The sequence below is a fragment of the Zeus faber genome, assembly GCF_960531495.2.
Source record: "Zeus faber genome assembly, chromosome: 5".
Classification (NCBI taxonomy): Eukaryota; Metazoa; Chordata; class Actinopteri; order Zeiformes; family Zeidae; genus Zeus; species Zeus faber.
The window spans coordinates 181,181-200,062 of NC_137192.1; positions in this window are offsets into that span (position 1 = coordinate 181,181).

An 18,882-nucleotide genomic window follows, 5' to 3' on the forward strand; every position below is an offset into this window, starting at 1 on the left:
TCTTTCAATCTTTCTTACTTTCAATTTTTCTATCTTTCATTATTTCTTTCAATCTTTCTTTTGTTATTTCTTTCAATCTTTATTTCTTTCAATCTTGCTTTCCATCTTTCTTGCAATCTTTCTTTCAATTGTTTAATCTTTCAATGTTTCTTTCATTCTTTCTTTCAGTCTTTCAATCTTTTTTTCAATCTTTCTTTCATTCTTTCTTTCAATCTTTCTGTCCGTCATTCTTTCTTTCAATCTTTCTTTCAATCTTTCTTTCATTCTTTCTTTCAATCTTTCTGTCCGTCATTCTTTCTTTCAATCTTTCTTTCAATCTTTCTTTCATTCTTTATTTCAATCTTTGTTTCATTCTTTCTTTCAATCTTTCTTTCAATCTTTCTTTCTTTCTTTAAATCTTTCTTTCAATCTTTCTTTCAAACTTTCAATCTTTATTTCAATCTTTCAATCTTTCTATCAATCTTTCTTTCATTATTTTAATCTTTCTTACTTTCAATTTTTCTATCTTTCATTTTTTCTTTCAATCTTTCTTTTGTTATTTCTTTCAAACTTTATTTCTTTCAATCTTACTTTCCATCTTTCTTGCAATCTTTCTTTCAATTGTTTAATCTTTCAATGTTTCTTTCATTCTTTCTTTCAGTCTTTCAATCTTTTTTTCAATCTTTCTTTCATTCTTTCTTTCAATCTTTCTGTCCGTCATTCTTTCTTTCAGTCTTTCTTTCAATCATTCAATCTTTCAATCTTTCTTTCTTTCAATCTTTCTTTCAATCTTTCTTTCATTCTTTATTTCAATCTTTGTTTCATTCTTTCTTTCAATCTTTCTATCAATCTTTCTTTCAATATTTCTTTCTTTCTTTAAATCTTTCTTTCAATCTTTCTTTCAAACTTTCAATCTTTATTTCAATCTTTCAATCTTTCTTTCAATCTTTCTTTCAATCTTTCCTTCAATCTTTCAATCTTTCTTTCATTCTTTCTTTCAATATTTCAATCTTTCAATATTTCTTTCATTCTTTCTTGCAATCTTTCAATCTTTCTTTCATTCTTTCTTTCAATCTTTCTTACTTTCAATCTTTCTTTCAATCTGCCTTTCATTCTTTCTTTCAGTCTTTCAATCTTTCTTTAAATCTTTTTTTCAATCTTTCTTTCAAACTTTCAATCTTTCTTTCATTCTTTCTTTCAATCTTTCTTTCATTCTTTCTTTCAATCTTTCTGTCCTTCAATCTTTCTTTCAATCTTTCTTTCTTTCTTTAAATCTTTCTTTCAATCTTTCTTTCAAACTTTATACTTTATTTCAATCTTTCAATCTTTCTTTCAATCTTTCTTTCAATCTTTCAATCTTTCATTCTCTCTTTCTTTCAATATTTCTTTCAATCTTTCAATCTTTCTTTCATTCTTTCTTTCAATCGTTCTTTCATTCTTTCTTTCAATTTTTCATTCTTTCTTTCAATCTTTCAATCTTTCAATCTTTCTTTCAATCTTTCTTTCTTTCAATCTTTCTTTCAATCTTTCTTTCAATCTTTCTTTTATTCTTTCCTTCAGTCTTTCAATCTTTCTTTCAATCTTTCTTTTTTTCAATCTTTCTTTCAATCTTTCTTACTTTCAATCTTTCTTTCTTTAAATCGTTCTTTCAATCTTTCTTTCAAACTTTCAATCATTATTTCAATCTTTTAATCTTTCAATCTTTCTTTCAATCTTTCAATCTTTCTTTCAATATTTCTTTCAATCTTTCTTTCTTTAAATCTTTCTTTCAATCTTTCTTTCAAACATTCAATCTTTCTTTCAATATTTCAATCTTTCAATCTTTCTTTCAATCTTTCTTTCAATCTTTCAATCTTTCTTTCATTCTATCTTTCAATATTTCAATCTTTCAATCTTTCTTTCATTCTTTCTTTCAATCTTTCAATCTTTTTATCATTCTTTCTTTCAATCTTTCTTACTTTCATTTTTTCTATCTTTCAATATTTCTTCCAATCTTCCAATCTTTCTTTTATTTCTTTCAATCTTTTTTTCTTTCAATCTTTCTTTCATCTATCTTTCAATCTTTCTTTCATTCTTTCTTTCAATCTTTCTTTTTTCAATCTTTCTTGCAATCTTTCTTTCAATTGTTTAATCTATCAATCTTTCTTTCATTCTTTCTTTCAGTCTTTCAATCCTTTTTTCAATCTTTCTTTAAATCTTTCAATCTTTCTTTCATTCTTTCTTTCAATATTTCAATCTTTCAATCTTTCTTTCATTCTTTCTTTCAATCTTTCAATCTTGCTTTCATTCTTTCTTACTTTCAATTTTTCTATCTTTCAATATTTCTTCCAATCGTTCTATCTTTCTTTCATTATTTCTTTCAATCTTTCTTTCTTTCAATCTTTCTTTCCAACTTTCTTTCAATCTTTCTTTCATTCTTTCTTTCAATATTTCTTTTTTCAATCTTTCTTGCAATCTTTCTTTCAATTGTTTAATCTTTCATTCTTTCTTTCATTCATTCATTCTTTCTTTCAATCGTTCTTTCATTCTTTCTTTCAATCTTTCAATCTTTCTTTAAATATTTCTTTCGATCTTTAATACTTTCAATCTTTTTTCAAACATTCAATCTTTCTTTCAATATTTCAATCTTTCAATCTTTCAATCTTTCAATCTTTCTTTCATTCATTCTTTCAATCTTTCTTTTGTTATTTCTTTCAATCTTTATTTCTTTCAATCTTGCTTTCCATCTTTCTTGCAATCTTTCTTTCAATTGTTTAATCTTTCAATGTTTCTTTCATTCTTTCTTTCAGTCTTTCAATCTTTTTTTCAATCTTTCTTTCATTCTTTCTTTCATTCTTTAATTCAATCTTTGTTTCATTCTTTCTTTCAATCTTTCTTTCAATCTTTCTTTCTTTCTTTAAATCTTTCTTTCAATCTTTCTTTCAAACTTTCAATCTTTATTTCAATCTTTCAATCTTTCTATCAATCTTTCTTTCATTATTTTAATCTTTCTTACTTTCAATTTTTCTATCTTTCATTTTTTCTTTCAATCTTTCTTTTGTTATTTCTTTCAAACTTTATTTCTTTCAATCTTACTTTCCATCTTTCTTGCAATCTTTCTTTCAATTGTTTAATCTTTCAATGTTTCTTTCATTCTTTCTTTCAGTCTTTCAATCTTTTTTTCAATCTTTCTTTCATTCTTTCTTTCAATCTTTCTGTCCGTCATTCTTTCTTTCAGTCTTTCTTTCAATCATTCAATCTTTCAATCTTTCTTTCTTTCAATCTTTCTTTCAATCTTTCTTTCATTCTTTATTTCAATCTTTGTTTCATTCTTTCTTTCAATCTTTCTATCAATCTTTCTTTCAATATTTCTTTCTTTCTTTAAATCTTTCTTTCAATCTTTCTTTCAAACTTTCAATCTTTATTTCAATCTTTCAATCTTTCTTTCAATCTTTCTTTCAATCTTTCTTTCAATCTTTCAATCTTTCTTTCATTCTTTCTTTCAATATTTCAATCTTTCAATATTTCTTTCATTCTTTCTTGCAATCTTTCAATCTTTCTTTCATTCTTTCTTTCAATCTTTCTTACTTTCAATCTTTCTTTCAATCTGCCTTTCATTCTTTCTTTCAGTCTTTCAATCTTTCTTTAAATCTTTCTTTCAATCTTTCTTTCAAACTTTCAATCTTTCTTTCATTCTTTCTTTCAATCTTTCTTTCATTCTTTCTTTCAATCTTTCTGTCCGTCAATCTTTCTTTCAATCTTTCTTTCTTTCTTTAAATCTTTCTTTCAATCTTTCTTTCAAACTTTATACTTTATTTCAATCTTTCAATCTTTCTTTCAATCTTTCTTTCAATCTTTCAATCTTTCTTTCATTCTTTCTTTCAATATTTCAATCTTTCAATATTTCTTTCATTCTTTCTTGCAATCTTTCAATCTTTCTTTCATTCTTTCTTTCAATCTTTCTTACTTTCAATCTTTCTTTCAATCTGCCTTTCATTCTTTCTTTCAGTCTTTCAATCTTTCTTTAAATCTTTCTTTCAATCTTTCTTTCAAACTTTCAATCTTTATTTCATTCTTTCTTTCAATCTTTCTTTCATTCTTTCTTTCAATCTTTCTTTCATTCTGTCTGTCAATCTTTCTTTCAGTCTTTCTTTCAGTCATTCAATCTTTCAATCTTTCCTTCAATATTTATTTCTTTCAATCTTTCTTTCATTCTTTCCTTCAGTCATTCAATCATTCTTTCAATCTTTCTTTTTTTCAATCTTTCTTTCAATCTTTCTTTCATCCTTTCTTTCAATCTTTCGTTCAATATTTCTTTCAATCTTTCTTACTTTCAATCTTTCTTTGTTTAAATCTTTCTTTCAAACTTTCTTTCAAACTTTTAATCATTATTTCAATCTTTCATTCTTTCCATCTTTCTTGCAATCTTTCTTTCAATTGTTTAATCTTTCAATGTTTCTTTCATTCTTTCTTTCAGTCCTTCAATCTTTTTTCAATCTTTCTTTCATTCTTTCTTTCAATCTTTCTGTCCGTCATTCTTTCTTTCAGTCTTTCTTTCAATTATTCAATCTTTCAATCTTTCTTTCTTTCAATCTTTCTTTCAATCTTTCTTTCTTTCTTTAAATCTTTCTTTCAATCTTTCTTTCAAACTTTCAATCTTTATTTCAATCTTTCAATCTTTCTTTCAATCTTTCAATCTTTCTTTCATTCTTTCTTTCAATATTTCAATCTTTCAATATTTCTTTCATTCTTTCTTGCAATCTTTCAATCTTTCTTTCATTCTTTCTTTCAATTTTTCTTACTTTCAATCTTTCTTTCAATCTGCCTTTCATTCTTTCTTTCAGTCTTTCAATCTTTCTTTCATTCTTTCTTTCAATCTTTCTTTTGTTATTTCTTTCAATCTTTCTTTCTTTCCATCTTTCTTTCAATCTTTCTTTTATTCTTTCTTTCAATCTTTCTTTTTTCAATCTTTCTTGCAATCTTTCTTTCAATTGTATAATCTTTCAATCTTTCTTTCATTCTTTCTTTCAATCTTTCTTTCATTCTTTCTTTCAATCTTTCTGTCGGTCAATCTTTCTTTCAGTCTTTCTTTCAATCATTCAGTCTTTCAATCTTTCTTTCAATCTGCCTTTCATTCTTTCTTTCAGTCTTTCAATCTTTCTTTAAATCTTTCTTTCAATCTTTCTTTCAAACTTTCAATCTTTCTTTCATTCTTTCTTTCAATCTTTCTTTCATTCTTTCTTTCAATCTTTCTGTCCGTCAATCTTTCTTTCAATCTTTCTTTCTTTCTTTAAATCTTTCTTTCAATCTTTCTTTCAAACTTTATACTTTATTTCAATCTTTCAATCTTTCTTTCAATCTTTCTTTCAATCTTTCAATCTTTCTTTCATTCTTTCTTTCAATATTTCAATCTTTCAATATTTCTTTCATTCTTTCTTGCAATCTTTCAATCTTTCTTTCATTCTTTCTTTCAATCTTTCTTACTTTCAATCTTTCTTTCAATCTGCCTTTCATTCTTTCTTTCAGTCTTTCAATCTTTCTTTAAATCTTTCTTTCAATCTTTCTTTCAAACTTTCAATCTTTATTTCATTCTTTCTTTCAATCTTTCTTTCATTCTTTCTTTCAATCTTTCTTTCATTCTGTCTGTCAATCTTTCTTTCAGTCTTTCTTTCAGTCATTCAATCTTTCAATCTTTCCTTCAATATTTATTTCTTTCAATCTTTCTTTCATTCTTTCCTTCAGTCATTCAATCATTCTTTCAATCTTTCTTTTTTTCAATCTTTCTTTCAATCTTTCTTTCATCCTTTCTTTCAATCTTTCGTTCAATATTTCTTTCAATCTTTCTTACTTTCAATCTTTCTTTGTTTAAATCTTTCTTTCAAACTTTCTTTCAAACTTTTAATCATTATTTCAATCTTTCATTCTTTCCATCTTTCTTGCAATCTTTCTTTCAATTGTTTAATCTTTCAATGTTTCTTTCATTCTTTCTTTCAGTCCTTCAATCTTTTTTCAATCTTTCTTTCATTCTTTCTTTCAATCTTTCTGTCCGTCATTCTTTCTTTCAGTCTTTCTTTCAATTATTCAATCTTTCAATCTTTCTTTCTTTCAATCTTTCTTTCAATCTTTCTTTCTTTAAATCTTTCTTTCAATCTTTCTTTCAAACTTTCAATCTTTATTTCAATCTTTCAATCTTTCTTTCAATCTTTCAATCTTTCTTTCATTCTTTCTTTCAATATTTCAATCTTTCAATATTTCTTTCATTCTTTCTTGCAATCTTTCAATCTTTCTTTCATTCTTTCTTTCAATTTTTCTTACTTTCAATCTTTCTTTCAATCTGCCTTTCATTCTTTCTTTCAGTCTTTCAATCTTTCTTTCATTCTTTCTTTCAATCTTTCTTTTGTTATTTCTTTCAATCTTTCTTTCTTTCCATCTTTCTTTCAATCTTTCTTTTATTCTTTCTTTCAATCTTTCTTTTTTCAATCTTTCTTGCAATCTTTCTTTCAATTGTATAATCTTTCAATCTTTCTTTCATTCTTTCTTTCAATCTTTCTTTCATTCTTTCTTTCAATCTTTCTGTCGGTCAATCTTTCTTTCAGTCTTTCTTTCAATCATTCAGTCTTTCAATCTTTCCTTCAATATTTCTTTCTTTCAATCTTTCTTTCAATCTTTCTTTCATTCTTTTCTTCAGTCGTTCAATCTTTCTTTCAATCTTTCTTTTTTTCAATCTTTCTTTCAATCTTTCTTTCATCCTTTCTTTCAATCTTTCGTTCAATATTTCTTTCAATCTTTCTTACTTTCAATCTTTCTTTGTTTAAATCTTTCTTTCAATCTTTCTTTCATTCTTTCTTTCAATCTTTCTGTCCGTCATTCTTTCTTTCAGTCTTTCTTTCAATTATTCAATCTTTCAATCTTTCTTTCTTTCAATCTTTCTTTCAATCTTTCTTTCAATCTTTCTTTCAATCTTTCTTTCTTTCTTTAAATCTTTCTTTCAATCTTTCTTTCAAACTTTCAATCTTTATTTCAATCTTTCAATCTTTCTTTCAATCGTTCAATCTTTCTTTCATTCTTTCTTTCAATATTTCAATCTTTCAATATTTCTTTCATTCTTTCTTGCAAACTTTCAATCTTTCTTTCATTCTTTCTTTCAATTTTTCTTACTTTCAATCTTTCTTTCAATCTGCCTTTCATCCTTCTTTCAGTCTTTCAATCTTTCTTTCATTCTTTCTTTCAATCTTTCTTTTGTTATTTCTTTCAATCTTTCTTTCTTTCCATCTTTCTTTCAATCTTTCTTTTATTCTTTCTTTCAATCCTTCTTTTTTCAATCTTTCTTGCAATCTTTCTTTCAATTGTTTAATCTTTCAATCTTTCTTTCATTCTTTCTTTCAATCTTTCTTTCATTCTTTCTTTCAATCTTTCTGTCGGTCAATCTTTCTTTCAGTCTTTCTTTCAATCATTCAATCGTTCAATCTTTCCTTCAATATTTCTTTCTTTCAATCTTTCTTTCATTCTTTTCTTCAGTCGTTCAATCTTTCTTTCAATCTTTCTTTTTTTCAATCTTTCTTTCAATCTTTCTTTCATCCTTTCTTTCAATCTTTCGTTCAATATTTCTTTCAATCTTTCTTACTTTCAATCTTTCTTTGTTTAAATCTTTCTTTCAATCTTTCTTTCATTCTTTCTTTCAATCTTTCTGTCCGTCATTCTTTCTTTCAGTCTTTCTTTCAATTATTCAATCTTTCAATCTTTCTTTCTTTCAATCTTTCTTTCAATCTTTCTTTCAATCTTTCTTTCTTTCTTTAAATCTTTCTTTCAATCTTTCTTTCAAACTTTCAATCTTTATTTCAATCTTTCAATCTTTCTTTCAATCTTTCAATCTTTCTTTCATTCTTTCTTTCAATATTTCAATCTTTCAATATTTCTTTCATTCTTTCTTGCAATCTTTCAATCTTTCTTTCATTCTTTCTTTCAATTTTTCTTACTTTCAATCTTTCTTTCAATCTGCCTTTCATTCTTTCTTTCAGTCTTTCAATCTTTCTTTCATTCTTTCTTTCAATCTTTCTTTTGTTATTTCTTTCAATCTTTCTTTCTTTCCATCTTTCTTTCAATCTTTCTTTTATTCTTTCTTTCAATCTTTCTTTTTTCAATCTTTCTTGCAATCTTTCTTTCAATTGTTTAATCTTTCAATCTTTCTTTCATTCTTTCTTTCAATCTTTCTTTCATTCTTTCTTTCAATCTTTCTGTCGGTCAATCTTTCTTTCAGTCTTTCTTTCAATCATTCAATCTTTCAATCTTTCCTTCAATATTTCTTTCTTTCAATCTTTCTTTCAATCTTTCTTTCATTCTTTTCTTCAGTCGTTCAATCTTTCTTTCAATCTTTCTTTTTTTCAATCTTTTTTTCAATCTTTCTTTCATCCTTTCTTTCAATCTTTCGTTCAATATTTCTTTCAATCTTTCTTACTTTCAATCTTTCTTTGTTTAAATCTTTCTTTCAATCTTTCTTTCAATCTTTCGTTCAATATTTCTTTCAATCTTTCTTACTTTCAATCTGAGTCGAGCTAACTCTGAGTCGAGCTCTAGTGCTGAGGTTGCTGTGTAGTGTATCACTGCTCGTATTGTAGTATTGCAACTTGGACTACTGGATTGACTCTGTACATTTCACTGCTATTTGCTGATCTGCCAACAAGCTTGTGTTCCAGACACACCCCCTATTCAGGTAAGTCCTCTCTTATGTGGGCGTGCTCTTAGCCAGGTGCAACCCTAATCACACGAGCAGCTGTATTCTATCACCTATTTATGGTCCTGCCCTTCAAGCGTTGGCCCATTTGTAGTCGCTCTCGTGTGAAGACGCTCTGTGTAAAGACGCACGTCTACCTCTGCACGTCAACCGAAGCAAGGACACCGAACAAGGCAAACCTGCCTTCTTTCTCTCACTCCATACAAAGTGTGCTACTACCGCATCCCTACAACTTCAAGGTCACCCAGAAAGCGTCGTTATACCATACGCCGATGCAATCCGGGTAACCTCAGGTCCCTGCAGCAAACATCTTCTGCAAAGACCTCCTTCTCTGTTGGCTTGTGGAATTGTCGATCTGCAGTTAACAAGGCAGACTTCATTTCTGGTCATGCCAACCAACTCTCCTTAGAGCTCCTTGCTCTCACTGAGACATGGATTAAACCGGAAGATAGCGCAACCCCGGCTGCACTCTCCACTAACTACTCATTCTCCCACACATCCAGACCATCTGGCCGTGGTGGTGGGACTGGCCTGCTAATTTCCAACACATGGAAATTTAATCCACTGCTGCCTTTAAACAACTTTGCCTCCTTTGAATATCACGCCGTCTTGGTGACTGCTCCGGTGAAAGCCTATGTGGTCGTCATCTACCGTCCACCAGGACAACTAGGTGACTTCCTACATGAGCTTGACACCCTGCTGTCATCAATCCCTGAGCACGAGTGTCCCATGCTCGTCCTCGGAGACATGAACATTCACTTGGACAGTGCGAGCTCGGCTGACTTCCTGTCTTTGGTTCGCTCGTTCGACCTAAGACAGATCCCGACTCCACCGACTCACAAGGCTGGCAAAGAGCTTGATCTCATTCTTGCTCGGAGCTGTACCACCGACAACCTATGGGTCACTCCTCTTCATCTCTCTGACCACTTCTTCATCCACTTCAATGTCCAGCTACCAAAACAACCCCCCACCTCCCCACCCATGGTTACTATCCGCAGCAATCTCCGCAACTTGTCTCCCACCCACTTCTCCTCTGTGCTCTCCTCTTCTCTTCCACCCCATGGCACTTTCTCCTCTCTGCAGGTTAATGATGCCACTGACTCCCTCTGCTCCACCTTGAGCTCATGTCTGGATATCCTGTGTCCACTATCCACCACACCTGCTCGTTCAACCCAGTCGCACCCTTGGCTGACTGACACCCTCCGGACAATGCGCACTGACCTCAGAGCAGCCGAGAGGAAATGGCACAAATTCAAAACAACTGAGGATCTTGCTAGCTACCAGACACTGCTGTCCTCCTTCTCTTCCGGCATCACTGCTGCCAAGAAGGCCTTCTTCAACGATAGGATCAACGGTGCCACAGACACACGTACGTTATTCACCACCTTCAAGTCTCTGCTTTACCCTCCACCACCTCCCCCAGCTACTAACCTCACTGCTGACTGCCTTGCCTCCTTTTTTACTAACAATGTGGCAGCCATCAGCAGCCAATTCACTAAACAACTTACTCACAACCTGTCTTCTCCAGCCCTAGGCTCATCGTTCCCTGGTTTCGCCCCCCTCGCTGAAAGTGAGGTATCTAAACTACTTGACTATCTGGCGAAAACGGAACTGCTGGTCTTCCCGGCCAAACAAGGTATTTATCACAACATTGATATTAAAATCGACTCTCTATCTCTTGTTCCTACCAAGGCTGCAAGGAATCTTGGTGTCATTATTGATGACCAACTGACATTCTCGGACCATGTTGCCGCCGTCTCCCGGTCCTGCCGCTTCGCACCAGCCAAAGAGGGCACATGTCACTCCGCTGCTCATCGAGCTCCACTGGTTACCTGTAGCCGCCCGCATCAAGTTCAAGTCTCTTATGCTGGCCTACAGAGTGATTGTTGGGAATGCTCCCGCCTACTTAAATGCTCTTGTAAGAGCACATGTTGCCCCCCGGATGCTGCCCTCGTCTAATGAGTGTCGCCTGGCTCTGCCGGCCATACAGCCACGGCAATCCAGGCTATTCTCATTTGTAGTTCCACGTTGGTGGAACGAGCTGCCAAAAATGACCAGAGCGGGGACCTCCCTCTCTGTCTTTAAGAAGCACCTGAAGACCCAGCTCTTCAGTGAGTACCTCCTGTCCTAATCTACAATTACTGAGCACCACCTTGCAGTATTTATTGTTACACCAATGTTGTTGTTACACTAATCTCTGTCGCAATGTAGCTGAATGTTATTCTCCCTTGTAAGTCGCTTTGGATAAAAGCGTCTGCTAAATGACTAAATGTAAATGTAAATGTAATCTTTCTTTGTTTAAATCTTTCTTTCAATCATTCTTTCAAACTTTCAATCATTATTTCAATCTTTCATTCTTTCCATCTTTCTTGCAATCTTTCTTTCAATTGTTTAATCTTTCAATGTTTCTTTCATTCTTTCTTTCAGTCTTTCAATCTTTTTTTCAATCTTTCTTTCATTCTTTCTTTCAATCTTTCTGTCCGTCATTCTTTCTTTCAGTCTTTCTTTCAATCATTCAATCTTTCAATCTTTCTTTCTTTCAATCTTTCTTTCAATCTTTCTTTCATTCTTTATTTCAATCTTTGTTTCATTCTTTCTTTCAATCTTTCTTTCAATCTTTCTTTCAATCTTTCTTTCTTTCTTTCAATCTTTCTTTCAATCTTTCTTTCAAACTTTCAATCTTTATTTCAATCTTTCTTTCAATCTTTCTTTCAATCTTTCTTTCAATCTTTCTTTCATTCTTTCTTTCAAAATTTCAATCTTTCAATATTTCTTTCATTCTTTCTTGCAATCTTTCAATCTTTCTTTCATTCTTTCTTTCAATCTTTCTTACTTTCAATCTTTCTTTCAATCTGCCTTTCATTCTTTCTTTCAGTCTTTCAATCTTTCTTTAAATCTTTCTTTAAATCTCTCTTTCAGTCATTCTTTCAAACTTTCAATCTTTATTTCAATCTTTCAATCTTTCAATCTTTCTTTCAATCTTTCAATCTTTCTTTCATTCTTTCTTTCAATATTTCAATCTTTCAATCTTTCTTTAAATCTTTCAATCTTTCTTTCATTCTTACTTTCAATCTATCTTACTTTCAATCTTTCTTTCTTTCAATATTTCTTCCAATCGTTCAATCTTTCTTTCATTCTTTCTTTCAATCTTTCTTTTGTTATTTCTTTCAATCTTTCTTTCTTTCTATCTTTCTTTCAATCTTTCTTTTATTCTTTCTTTCAATCTTTCTTTTTTCAATCTTTCTTGCAATCTTTCTTTCAATTGTTTAATCTTTCAATATTTCTTTTATTCTTTCTTTCAATCATTCTTTCATTCTTTCTTTCAATCTTTCTGTCTGTCAATCTTTCTTTCAGTCTTTCTTTCAATCATTCAATCTTTCAATCTTTCCTTCAATATTTCATTCTTTCAATCTTTCTTTCAATCTTTCTTTCATTCTATCCTTCAGTCGTTCAATCTTTCTTTCAATCTTTCTTTTTTTCAATCTTTCTTTCAATCTTTCTTTCATCCTTTCTTTCAATCTTTCGTTCAATATTTCTTTCAATCTTTCTTAATTTCAATCTTTCTTTGTTTAAATCTTTCTTTCAATCTTTCTTTCAAACTTTCAATCATTATTTCAATCTTTCATTCTTTCAATCTTTCTTTCAATCTTTCTTTCAATCTTTCAATCTTTCTTTCATTCTTTCTTTCAATATTTCAATCTTTCAATCTTTCTTTCAATCTTTCTTTCAATCTTTCAATCTTTCTTTCAGTCTTTCTTTCAATCTTTCTTTCAAACTTTCAATATTTATTTCAATCTTTCAATCTTTCAATCTTTCTTTCAATCTTTCTTTCATTTTTTCTTTCAATCTTTCAATCTTTCTTTCATTCTTTCTTTCAATATTTCAATCTTTCAATCTTTCTTTCATTCTTTCTTGCAATCTTTCAGTCTTTCTTTCATTCTTTCTTTCAATCCTTCTTACTTTCAATCTTTCTTTCAATCTGCCTTTCATTCTTTCTTTCAGTCTTTCAATCTTTCTTTAAATCTTTCTTTCAAACTTTCAATCTTTATTTCAATCTTTCAATCTTTCAATCTTTCTTTCAATCTTTCAATCTTTCTTTCATTCTTTCTTTCAATCTTTCAATCTTTCTTTCATTCTTTCTTTCAATCTATCTTACTTTCAATCTTTCTTTCTTTCAATATTGTTTCCAATCGTTCAATCTTTCTTTCATTCTTTCTTTCAATCTTTCTTTTGTTATATCTTTCAATCTTTCTTTCTTTCAATCTTTCTTTCCATCTTTCTTTCAATCTTTCTTTCATTCTTTCTTTCAATCTTTCTTTCATTATTTCTTTCAGTCTTTCAATCTTTCTTTCAAACTTTCAATCTTTCTTTCAATCTTTCAGTCGTTCAATCTTTCTTTCAATCTTTCTTTCAATCTTTCAATCTTTCAATCTTTCTTTCAATCTTTCAATCTTTCTTTCATTCTTTCTTTCAATATTTCAATCTTTCAATCTTTCTTTAAATCTTTCAATCTTTCTTTCATTCTTACTTTCAATCTATCTTACTTTCAATCTTTCTTTCTTTCAATATTTCTTCCAATCGTTCAATCTTTCTTTCATTCTTTCTTTCAATCTTTCTTTTGTTATTTCTTTCAATCTTTCTTTCTTTCTATCTTTCTTTCAATCTTTCTTTTATTCTTTCTTTCAATCTTTCTTTTTTCAATCTTTCTTGCAATCTTTCTTTCAATTGTTTAATCTTTCAATATTTCTTTTATTCTTTCTTTCAATCATTCTTTCATTCTTTCTTTCAATCTTTCTGTCTGTCAATCTTTCTTTCAGTCTTTCTTTCAATCATTCAATCTTTCAATCTTTCCTTCAATATTTCATTCTTTCAATCTTTCTTTCAATCTTTCTTTCATTCTATCCTTCAGTCGTTCAATCTTTCTTTCAATCTTTCTTTTTTTCAATCTTTCTTTCAATCTTTCTTTCATCCTTTCTTTCAATCTTTCGTTCAATATTTCTTTCAATCTTTCTTAATTTCAATCTTTCTTTGTTTAAATCTTTCTTTCAATCTTTCTTTCAAACTTTCAATCATTATTTCAATCTTTCATTCTTTCAATCTTTCTTTCAATCTTTCTTTCAATCTTTCAATCTTTCTTTCATTCTTTCTTTCAATATTTCAATCTTTCAATCTTTCTTTCAATCTTTCTTTCAATCTTTCAATCTTTCTTTCAGTCTTTCTTTCAATCTTTCTTTCAAACTTTCAATATTTATTTCAATCTTTCAATCTTTCAATCTTTCTTTCAATCTTTCTTTCATTTTTTCTTTCAATCTTTCAATCTTTCTTTCATTCTTTCTTTCAATATTTCAATCTTTCAATCTTTCTTTCATTCTTTCTTGCAATCTTTCAGTCTTTCTTTCATTCTTTCTTTCAATCCTTCTTACTTTCAATCTTTCTTTCAATCTGCCTTTCATTCTTTCTTTCAGTCTTTCAATCTTGCTTTAAATCTTTCTTTCAAACTTTCAATCTTTATTTCAATCTTTCAATCTTTCAATCTTTCTTTCAATCTTTCAATCTTTCTTTCATTCTTTCTTTCAATCTTTCAATCTTTCTTTCATTCTTTCTTTCAATCTATCTTACTTTCAATCTTTCTTTCAATCTTTCTTTTGTTATTTCTTTCAATCTTTCTTTCTTTCTATCTTTCTTTCAATCTTTCTTTTATTCTTTCTTTCAATCTTTCTTTTTTCAATCTTTCTTGCAATCTTTCTTTCAATTGTTTAATCTTTCAATATTTCTTTTATTCTTTCTTTCAATCATTCTTTCATTCTTTCTTTCAATCTTTCTGTCTGTCAATCTTTCTTTCAGTCTTTCTTTCAATCATTCAATCTTTCAATCTTTCCTTCAATATTTCATTCTTTCAATCTTTCTTTCAATCTTTCTTTCATTCTATCCTTCAGTCGTTCAATCTTTCTTTCAATCTTTCTTTTTTTCAATCTTTCTTTCAATCTTTCTTTCATCCTTTCTTTCAATCTTTCGTTCAATATTTCTTTCAATCTTTCTTAATTTCAATCTTTCTTTGTTTAAATCTTTCTTTCAATCTTTCTTTCAAACTTTCAATCATTATTTCAATCTTTCATTCTTTCAATCTTTCTTTCAATCTTTCTTTCAATCTTTCAATCTTTCTTTCATTCTTTCTTTCAATATTTCAATCTTTCAATCTTTCTTTCAATCTTTCTTTCAATCTTTCAATCTTTCTTTCAGTCTTTCTTTCAATCTTTCTTTCAAACTTTCAATATTTATTTCAATCTTTCAATCTTTCAATCTTTCTTTCAATCTTTCTTTCATTTTTTCTTTCAATCTTTCAATCTTTCTTTCATTCTTTCTTTCAATATTTCAATCTTTCAATCTTTCTTTCATTCTTTCTTGCAATCTTTCAGTCTTTCTTTCATTCTTTCTTTCAATCCTTCTTACTTTCAATCTTTCTTTCAATCTGCCTTTCATTCTTTCTTTCAGTCTTTCAATCTTTCTTTAAATCTTTCTTTCAAACTTTCAATCTTTATTTCAATCTTTCAATCTTTCAATCTTTCTTTCAATCTTTCAATCTTTCTTTCATTCTTTCTTTCAATCTTTCAATCTTTCTTTCATTCTTTCTTTCAATCTATCTTACTTTCAATCTTTCTTTCTTTCAATATTGTTTCCAATCGTTCAATCTTTCTTTCATTCTTTCTTTCAATCTTTCTTTTGTTATTTCTTTCAATCTTTCTTCCTTTCCATCTTTCTTTCAATCTTTCTTTTATTCTTTCTTTCAATCTTTCTTTTTTCAATCTTTCTTGCAATCTTTCTTTCAATTGTTTAATCTTTCAATCTTTCTTTCTTTCAATCTTTCTTTCATTCTTTCTTTCAATCTTTCTGTCCGTCAATCTTTCTTTCAGTCTTTCTTTCAATCATTCAATCTTTCAATCTTTCCTTCAATATTTCTTTCTTTCAATCTTTCTTTCAATCTTTATTTCATTCTTTCCATCAGTCTTTCAATCTTTCTTTCAATCTTTCTTTCAATCTTTCTTTTTTTCAATCTTTCTTTCAATATTTCTTTCAATCTTTCTTACTTTCAATCTTTCTTTCTTTAAATCTTTCTTTCAATCTTTCTTTCAAACTTTCAATCTTTATTTCAATCTTTCAATCTTTCAATCTTTCAATCTTTCTTTCAATCTTTCTTTCTTCTTTCAATCTTTCTTTCATTCTTTCTTTCAATATTTCAATCTTTCAATCTTTCTTTCATTCTTTCTTTCAATCTTTCTTTTGTTATTTCTTTCAATATTTCTTTCATTCTTTCTTTCAATCTTTCTTTTTTCAATCTTTCTTGCAATCTTTCTTTCAATTTTTGAATCTTTCAATCTTTCTTTCATTCTCTCTTTCAGTCTTTCAGTCTGTCAATCTTTCTTTCAGTCTTTCTTTCAACCATTCAATCTTTCAATCTTTCTTTCTTTCAATCGTTCAATCTTTCTTTCATTCTTTCATTCTTTCTTTCAATCTTTCTTTTTTAAATCTTTCTTGCAATCTTTCTTTCAATTGTTCAATCTTTCAATCTTTCTTTCATTCTTTCTTTTAATCTTTCAATCTTTCTTTCAATCTTTCAATCTTTCTTTCATTCTTTCTTTCAATCTTTCTGTCTTTCAATTTTTCATTCAATCTTTCTTTCATTCCTTCTTCAATCTTTCTTTCAAATTTTCTTTCAATCTTTCTTTTTTCAATCTTTCTTTCAATCTTTCTTTCATTCTTTCTTTCAGTCTTTCAAAATTTGTTTCAAACTTTCAATCTTTCTTTCAATCTTTCAGTCGTTCAATCTTTCTTTCAATCTTTCTTTGAATCTTTCAATCTTCAATCTTTCAATCTATCTTTCAGTCTTTCTTTCAATCATTCAATCTTTCAATCTTTCTTTCAATCTTTCTTTCTTTCTATCTTTCTTTCAATCTTTCTTTCAATCTTTCTTTCATTCTTTCCTTCAGTCTTTCAATCTTTCTTTCAATCTTTCTTTCATTCTTTCTTTCAATCTTTCTTTCAATCTTTCAATCTTTCTTTCAATATTTCTTTCAATCTTTCTTACTTTCAATCTTTCTTTCTTTAAATCTTTCTTTCAATCTTTCTTTCAAACTTTCATTCTTTATTTCAATCTTTCAATCTTTCAATCTTTCTTTCATTCTTTCTTTCAATCTTTCTTTCAATCTTTCAGTCTTTCTTTCAATATTTCTTTCAATCTTTCTTTCTTTAAATCTTTCTTTCAATCTTTCTTTCAAACTTTCAATCTTTATTTCAAACTTTCAATCTTTCAATCTTTCTTTCAATCTTTCTTTCAATCTTTCTTTCAATCTTTTAATCTTTCTTTCATTCTTTCTTTCAATCTTTCAATCTTTCTTTAATTTTTTCTTTCAATCTTTCTTACTTTCAATTTTTCTATCTTTCAATATTTCTTCCAATCTTTCAATCTTTCTTTTGTTATTCTTTCAATCTTTCTTTCTTTCAATCTTTCTATCCATGTATCTATCAATCTTTTTTTCATTCTTTCTTTCAATCTTTCTTTTTTCAATCTTTCTTGCAAACTTTCTTTCAATTGTTTAATCTTTCAATCTTTCTTTCATTCTTTCTTTCAGTCTTTCAATCTCTTTTTCATTCTTTCTTTCAATATTTCAATCTTTCAATCTTTCTGTCATTCTTTCTGTCAATCTTTCAATCTTTGTTTCATTCTTTCTTTCAATCTTTCTTACTTTCAATTTTTCTATCTTTCAATATTTCTTCCAATCGTTCAATCTTTCTTTTATTATTTCTTTCAATCTTTCTTTCTTTCAATCTTTCTTTCATTCTTTCTTTCAATCTTTCTTTTTTCAATATTTCTTTCAATCTGTCAATTTTTCTTTCATTCTTTCATTCTTTCTTTCAATTGTTCTTTCATTCTTTCTTTCAATCTTTCTTTCTTTCAATCTTTCAATCTTTCTTTCATTCTTTCATTCTTTCTTTCAATCTTTCTTTTTTAAATCTTTCTTGCAATCTTTCTTTCAATTGTTGAATCTTTCAATCTTTCTTTCATTCTTTCTTCCAGTCTTTCAATCTTTTTTTAAATCTTTCTTTCAATCTTTCAATTTTTCAATCTTTCTTTCATTCTTTCTTTTAATCTTTCAATCTTTCTTTCAATCTTTCAATCTTTCTTTCATTCGTTCTTTCAATCTTTCTTTCAAATTTTCTTTCAATCTTTCTTTTTTCAATCTTTCTTTCAATCTTTCTTTCATTCTTTCTTTCAGTCTTTCAAAATTTGTTTCAAACTTTCAATCTTTCTTTCAATCTTTCAGTCGTTCAATCTTTCTTTCAATCTTTCTTTGAATCTTTCAATCTTCAAGCTTTCAATCTATCTTTCAGTCTTTCTTTCAATCATTCAATCTTTCAATCTTTCTTTCAATCTTTCTTTCTTTCTATCTTTCTTTCAATCTTTCTTTCATTCTTTCCTTCAGTCTTTCAATCTTTCTTTCAATCTTTCTTTCAATCTTTCTTTCAATCTTTCTTTCATTCTTTCTTTCAATCTTTCTTTCAATCTTTCAATCTTTCTTTCAATATTTCTTTCAATCTTTCTTACTTTCAATCTTTCTTTCTTTAAATCTTTCTTTCAATCTTTCTTTCAAACTTTCATTCTTTATTTCAATCTTTCAATCTTTCAATCTTTCTTTCATTCTTTCTTTCAATCTTTCTTTCAATCTTTCAGTCTTTCTTTCAATATTTCTTTCAATCTTTCTTTCTTTAAATCTTTCTTTCAATCTTTCTTTCAAACTTTCAATCTTTATTTCAAACTTTCAATCTTTCAATCTTTCTTTCAATCTTTCTTTCAATCTTTCTTTCAATCTTTCAATCTTTCTTTCATTCGTTCTTTCAATCTTTCTGTCTTTCAATTTTTCATTCAATCTTTCTTTCATTCCTTCTTCAATCTTTCTTTCAAATTTTCTTTCAATCTTTCTTTTTTCAATCTTTCTTTCAATCTTTCTTTCATTCTTTCTTTCAGTCTTTCAAAATTTGTTTCAAACTTTCAATCTTTCTTTCAATCTTTCAGTCGTTCAATCTTTCTTTCAATCTTTCTTTGAATCTTTCAATCTTCAAGCTTTCAATCTATCTTTCAGTCTTTCTTTCAATCATTCAATCTTTCAATCTTTCTTTCAATCTTTCTTTCTTTCTAT